General features: G+C 41.2%; 1 long non-coding RNA gene across 1 annotated transcript; it reads left to right on the forward strand.

Annotated features, from left to right (window-relative positions):
• Positions 1–1332: 1332 nt before the first annotated feature.
• On the forward strand, positions 1333–6208 carry LOC310777115. Its single transcript, XR_014552723.1, has 5 exons — positions 1333–1414; positions 2285–2335; positions 2448–2516; positions 2770–2824; positions 4084–6208. It is a non-coding gene; the product is annotated as an uncharacterized lncRNA (long non-coding RNA).
• Positions 6209–6907: the final 699 nt, after the last annotated feature.

Genomic DNA, 6907 nt, shown 5'->3' on the forward strand with positions numbered 1-6907 from the left:
TAGTAGTGCTGTGTACTGGTGTGAGTCTGGATCAGGAGAGTTCAGCACTGCAGTCAACATCACTGCACACCGTGCGTTTCCATTATACTTTTCCCCTTTACATTCAATCAAGTCATTCATCATTTCATTATATTTTCCTGGCAAACCCCTCACATGTGGATATGTTTCCAAAGTGTTACATGTATTTTACTCATCAACAAATCTTTCATCAAGGGTCTTAAGGTAGCTTACAACTTGAATGATGTTCCATATTGAATTTTATTTTCTAAACAGTGATGTTTTGTAACAGTAAGTGTCCAACTTGAAGTGTGGTTTGAATTTTTTGTTTGAATATTTAATTTACTGTTTCATAGGTGGATATCTTCTCTTGCTGAGTCCTGTTCATCCTGTGACTGAGGGAGATTCTGTCACTCTTGGCTGTAAATCCAGGAGAGGATCATTACTTTCTAATGTAGATTTCTATCAAAATGACCAACTCATCCAAAATGAAACCAGAGGGGAGATGACTATCCATGCTGTGTCTCAGTCACACCAAGGCTTCTACAAGTGTCAACACTCTGGAGAAGAATCACCACAGAGTTGGATGGCAGTCAAATGTGAGTAGAATTAAAATGGCTTCTTCGGATTTTTGTCACTAAAACAAGAATGCGGGTAAATATTTTAGTTACTTTCAATAAAGTTATACATGTTCCAACATTCTTATCCTTTCCAAGTGACTGAATGGTCATTATCAGCCTACTGTGTGATATGTTTTCTTCCTTTTATCATCAATTATGGGAGGTAACATTTAGAATAACTGTTTTGCTGTGAATGACTGATGTTATACGATCACTCCTACATCCCCCTCCGCAAAAAAAAGAGTTAAGAGTGGATGTGACAAAAGATGTTAAATTTCAAAACAATATTTTGTTGTTGCATGATCTGTTATTTCACTTTAAAATAAGTGTTTTAATAATACCTCTCTACTTGCAGTGTCCAGTCCTGCAAGCTCTTCATTTCCTGTGTGGTTGATCATTCTACTGGTTGCTGTCATGTTACTGATCCTCCTCCTGCTGCTGCTGCTGTGGCTCATCTGCAGAAAGTCCAAGGGTGAGACTTTCTCCTGCATATTAGAGTGATTATACTGTGACTATTCAAACTCACTGAGCAACTCTCCCTTATGTCATGACACTGAATAACAGAGGAACTGTTTGTAAAGCAAGACTATAACAACACATGTGTTTTCCACAGGTCCATGTTGTGGCAGGTAAGTACAGCACCAATTCTCTCATCTTAACCAGAACAGCCATAACTTCCATGTTATTGACTATATTTACTCCATTTATTAGACCCATCCAGTCTCAGAGCACCAACCAGGCCTCCACTACAGACCAGAGAGATGATCAAGACAATGCATATGGCACTCTTCAACATGGTCAGTCTTCAAACTAATCATGACTGCTCTTCACAACTAAAACTACAGTAACATTTATAACAAACACTTTATAATCAATAGAAAGTGTGTCTTCAAAGAAAACAAAGATTGGAACTTTTTGTGACATGTCAGTGTTGGAGGGTTACTTTTAAAAGCTATTCCACTACAGAATACTGTATGCCCTCAAATGTATTTTGTAACGTATTCCATTAGAATACTCAAGTGATGTAACCTATTCAGAATACTTTGGAATTCTTACATTTACATATTACATGACTTCATTTAGCAGACACTTATATCCAAAGTGACTTACATTAGTACATTTTGTTAACAGTAGTGAAATCAAACTGTGCAACACAGTCTGCATGAGCCAAGACCTTTTAAAAGCAATAAGTAGCATTTGTCAATAGTTGAATGGATTAGTTTGTAGCTACACAACTTGTGTGCTTCAAATGAATTTTAGAGCAAATAAAAACAAACACATAAAACATTCACTTCAAGCATTTTTTTTAAAGAAAGTAACTGTATTCAGAATACCAGCAATTTAAAATGTAACTCAACTGAATGAACAGAATACTCAGATTTTGTATTCTAAATACTGTATTCTGAATACATGTATTCCACCCTGCATATTGTTAAATCAGACAATCAAACAGTATGTAAATTGTTGAATTGAGTCTTGATTAACCAAAATGTCATAATAACATCTACAAAACAATCCAAGGCTCTTATATAAATGGTATAGCTTTGCTTACATCTATCTCTAGATATCCCACTGAACATTCTCTATTTGAACAAGATGTGTGGGGTTTGAGGTGGTATCATGGAATAAAAGGGATTAATTTGAGTTTTATTTGTACTGACCTGTAGGTGATGCTGACATCTATGAATCTATCAAAGGCTCTGAAGACAGTGAAAATGGTAGAGTATTTACTTTATTATTATTAATGTGCAGCAGTTTGAAATGGTAGAATCACAGGAATTAAGGTGAGTAACTGACTGATTTAAATTCCAGTGAAAATCTATATTTCAGGCGGAGCTGCAGGTGGATCCGGTGACATCACCTTTTCCTCGATTGAGCTCAGAAACATTCACAAGAATGGTGAGTACACAAATTATAAACATGAAATTTAATACAGAACAGCCAGCGATGCCTAAATGTACCTAAAACAACACAGGTGTGTTTGTGTGTGTGTGTGTGTGTGTGTGTGTGTGTGTGTGTGATGTGTGTGTGTGTGTGTGTGTGTGTGTGTGTGTGTGTGTGTGTGTGTGTGTGTGTGTGTGTGTGTGTGTGTGTGTGTGTGTGTGTGTGTGTGTGATGTGTGTTAATATATTCATCTGATCATCCTCAACAGGGCAGCATGCTGATCCAGCAGAGAGCTCTGACTATGAAAATGATATCAACCACAGGTAAAGTTATAATGATCCTCTCTAACCTTCAGCCTGCTGGCTCACTGACACAAACTAGTTATAATGATCCTCTCTAACCTTCAGCCTGCTGGCTCACTGACACAAACTCTTCACTGAAACTGTATCACAGCATCATTACTGATGATACAGATGTAATCCTGAGTCAGGCTGCAGTTCAAATCACCTCAGTCACTTTGGCTGTTTGCTTTGGCTCGTCACTGCCCAGATCATTCTAATAACGAGACAATTAAAATACTTCCAAGGTGTCAGATAAGTTTCAGCCAATCGCTTAAGAGTTTTAGTTTGTCTGTTCATATGTATCCATATTGTGTCCATGAGTGATGCCCATTAGAATAAAGGAGGACATGTCCATGACCATCTCTTAGATGAGATTATTTGTATCTTTTCTCTTCTACCATATATACTGTAGGTGTTTTAGGTTGTGTGGTCGATCATATCAACTACTCACTTCCTCAGCTTCTCACACGAATGAGTTCACACCAGCAGAGATAGCTGGTGGTGTCAAGATAGATCTATTGCTAACAATATCGTGTCAACGAGAACCATTGCATTGTGGACTTGTTTATGCAAATGTCTCCTCAAACACTCTGGGTGCACTGTATGACACCTGCTAGCTGCTGTGCGTGCACACATGAGCTCTGGCGTCAATGTGGTTACAACACTGTCTAAATTCTGACATCACAGCAACAGTTCTCAGACAAACTGTGAAAGAGTTGTTTCCACTCACACTGACAAGCAGTGACTGAGCTTGTTTCTTCTCTGTCTCTAGTTACCAGACAATTATTAAAGTATGAAGATATCAGTTTAATATCAGTATAATACCAAATATCAGTTTTAATTGTTAAGATCAATCAAATACAACAGTTTACTGTAGCACATCTTTTTAACAAATGAGTGTTGAAATGTCTCGTCTGTACTAGAAGTCACATGTGACCTGTGAACAGGTTTACGCCCACTTGCAGTTCACAACATATTATTGACTTCTGTGTCCTCCACAAATATGCTGTTTTATTACTTTTAACACCAACTCTTGTGGTAACGAGTCAGCTTTGTGATCATTCATGTTTTCTCCTGTATTTTATTGTTATATTTTGGACAAAGCTATGCAGCATTACCATAGTGTTTTACAGCTTTAAAACACAAACTGAGTATTTGGAGACCGAGTATCAAAGTGTTGTGGGTCTGTTCACACCCATTTATGTGTTAAAATTAAATTCATGTTTATTCTCCATTCACAGCAATGACCACTCCCACAGGAACTGAAGACACTGGTTATTCTGAAGACAAACTGTGAACCGCCCATGGTAACATTATAGAGCTGATGCTGCATTATATCATATACAGATGTTGTCTTGTTCTTTGAAGGCTGCATTCTACATATAATTAAATGAGTTGCAGCTGAATGTAAAATGTCAGACAGAACACGTACATTTGGCCCCTAAAAAGAATTGTGTGCAGCCACACAAGAGAGACCCGGATTAGAATAACATTTAAACACATTCTTACTTACATGACACACTGTATCCTGTACACTGTACATGACACACTGTAGCCTGTACACTGTACATAACACACTGTATCCTGTACACTGTACAGATGAGATGTCTATACCTGCATTCATCTCTACTATTCAAACATTGCATGTGTATTTTCTATACCTGCTTATTCATATTCAGATTCAGGGCTGGAGCTTGTCCCAGCATGCATTTGGATGGAATGCAGGGAAACATGCACATTATTTTGTACAGAATGTATTTGATAGTAGATCCTTTTAGGTTTTTATTTTAGTTTTAAACGTTTAGTCATTCTAAGAGTTTATGCATATCTATATACTGTCTATATATTTTATATCTATATACTGTCTATATATTTTATATACTGTCTATATATTTTATATCTATATAGCCTACTGTCTATATATTTTATACCATTATTTTTAAAGCTGCACTCGAGCTGTGTTGCTCACTGCTGATCAGCAGACAGTTTGTATTTAAAGCTGTGTTCACACCGAGATATTTATTTTTCTCCCTGTCGCTCGATTCAACCCTTTGGAATCGCTCTGTCGCTGTGTTTAAATCGCTCGTCAACACAGCAAACCGGGAGCGCACTCCGCCCTCGGGCCGAGGTGTTCATACTCAGAGCTCGGAGAGAGGGAGAGACTATTTGTGCACAATTGGCAGCACCTGTGTCTCCCTCTGATAGATGTGGGCGGGGTGCAGCGAGCTAACGAGAGAGATCTTCACTGTCAAGAAACAAGCAGCACACAGCTCTAACGTTAAGACAGGATGAAAACGCAAACAACACAACTGTGTTTTCCCCCGATCCAAGAATGAATAAATACTCCGGGGTTATGGCAGCCAATCAGCGTTGAGCGGCAAGCGACTGTTGGCAGCGAAATTTCGCTCGGGTTGGGATATTTCATCTCGGGTGACGAGCGAATTTGTCTGTCTCTGTCGCTCGGACGCCCAGCGACTTTTCTCCTGGGCGAATATACGCTTAATCGCTCGTTTGCATTGACTTTGTATGTAAACTCGATGCCAGCAAAAAACTTTAATAGGTTGGTGTGAACACACCTTACTCTTTAGTTTGGATTCATCACTTCCTGTGGGTGATGAGTGTCAGACCTGCCAGCAGAACATCATTTGGACAAATAGAGAGAATCTGCTGGATCTCCATTAGATGGGATGGGACACTGTGTTGTCTTGCAGGGTGGATTATTTTGTACATAAACATATTTCCTAGTGCAGCTTTAAGTCAGTATCTTAGTTTGGTGTGAAAGTTGTCCATAATTGCTTTTTCATAATGAACTGATGTCAATGTTTATGATTTTTACCATGTTTTTAAAACTGTACATAGACTGGGTAGTATAGCGGTAGATTCCCTGCCTACCAACACGAGGGTCACAGGTTCGCACCCCCGTGTTACCTCCGGCTTGGTCGGGCATCCATACAGGCAGGAGTGGCTAGGTCTGTGGGTGGGAAGCCGGATTAGGGGTAGCGTATGTGTGCTGGTCGCTGCACTAGCGCCTCCTCTGGTTGGTCGGGGTGCCCGTTCGGGGCGGAAGGGAACTGGTGGGAATAGTGTGATCCTCCCACATGCCTGGTCCTGCCGGTGAAGCTCCCTGCTGTCCGGTGAAAAGAAGTGGCTGGCAACTGTGCATATGTCGGAGGAAGCATGGTGCTAGTCTACAAGTCGACTCTCCCCAGATTGGCAGAGGGTGGAGCAGCAGGGGGAAATTGGCCAAGTACAATTGGGGAGAAAATTAGGGATAAATCAGAAAGAGAAAAAAACTGTACATAGATAAGTAGCCTACTGTATCTATCCTGGTGTTCATATACTATCCTTTAAAGCGTAAAATGTATTTTACCAATTTATACAACAATAAACATTGAATTCCTTCAAGCTGTCGGTAGTGTTTTTGTCTTGATATGAGCATTTTCTCCTTGCAGCCATGTTGAAACATGTTCTATAGCCTAATAATCCCTCTGTATTATTGATCAGACAAGTATCCTATAATGGTTTCTGTGAGGGGCAGCAGTCGAGGGTGGAGATGTGGGCTTGTGACGGTGGTGGGCAGCAGTCGAGGGTGGAGATGTGGGCTTGTGACGGAGGTGGGCAGCAGTCGAGGGTGGAGATGTGGGCTTGTGACGGAGGTGGGCAGCAGTCGAGGGTGGAGATGTGGGCTTGTGACGGTGGTGGGCAGCAGTCGAGGGTGGAGATGTGGGCTTGTGACGGAGGTGGGCAGTAGTCGAGGGTGGAGATGTGGGCTTGTGACGGAGGTGGGCAGCAGTCGAGGGTGGAGATGTGGGCTTGTGACGGAGGTGGACAGCAGTCGAGGGTGGAGATGTGGGCTTGTGACGGAGGTGGGCAGTAGTCGAGGGTGGAGATGTGGGCTTGTGACGGAGGTGGGCAGCAGTCGAGGGTGGAGATGTGGGCTTGTGACGGAGGTGGACAGCAGTCGAGGGTGGAGATGTGGGCTTGTGACGGTGGTGGGCAGCAGTCGAGGGTGGAGATTTGGGCTTGTGACGGTGGTGGGCAGCAGTCGAGGGTGGAGATGTGGGC

The sequence above is a fragment of the Poromitra crassiceps genome (assembly GCF_964638095.1).
Source record: "Poromitra crassiceps genome assembly, chromosome: 5".
In the NCBI taxonomy this organism is placed as follows: domain Eukaryota; kingdom Metazoa; phylum Chordata; class Actinopteri; order Beryciformes; family Melamphaidae; genus Poromitra; species Poromitra crassiceps.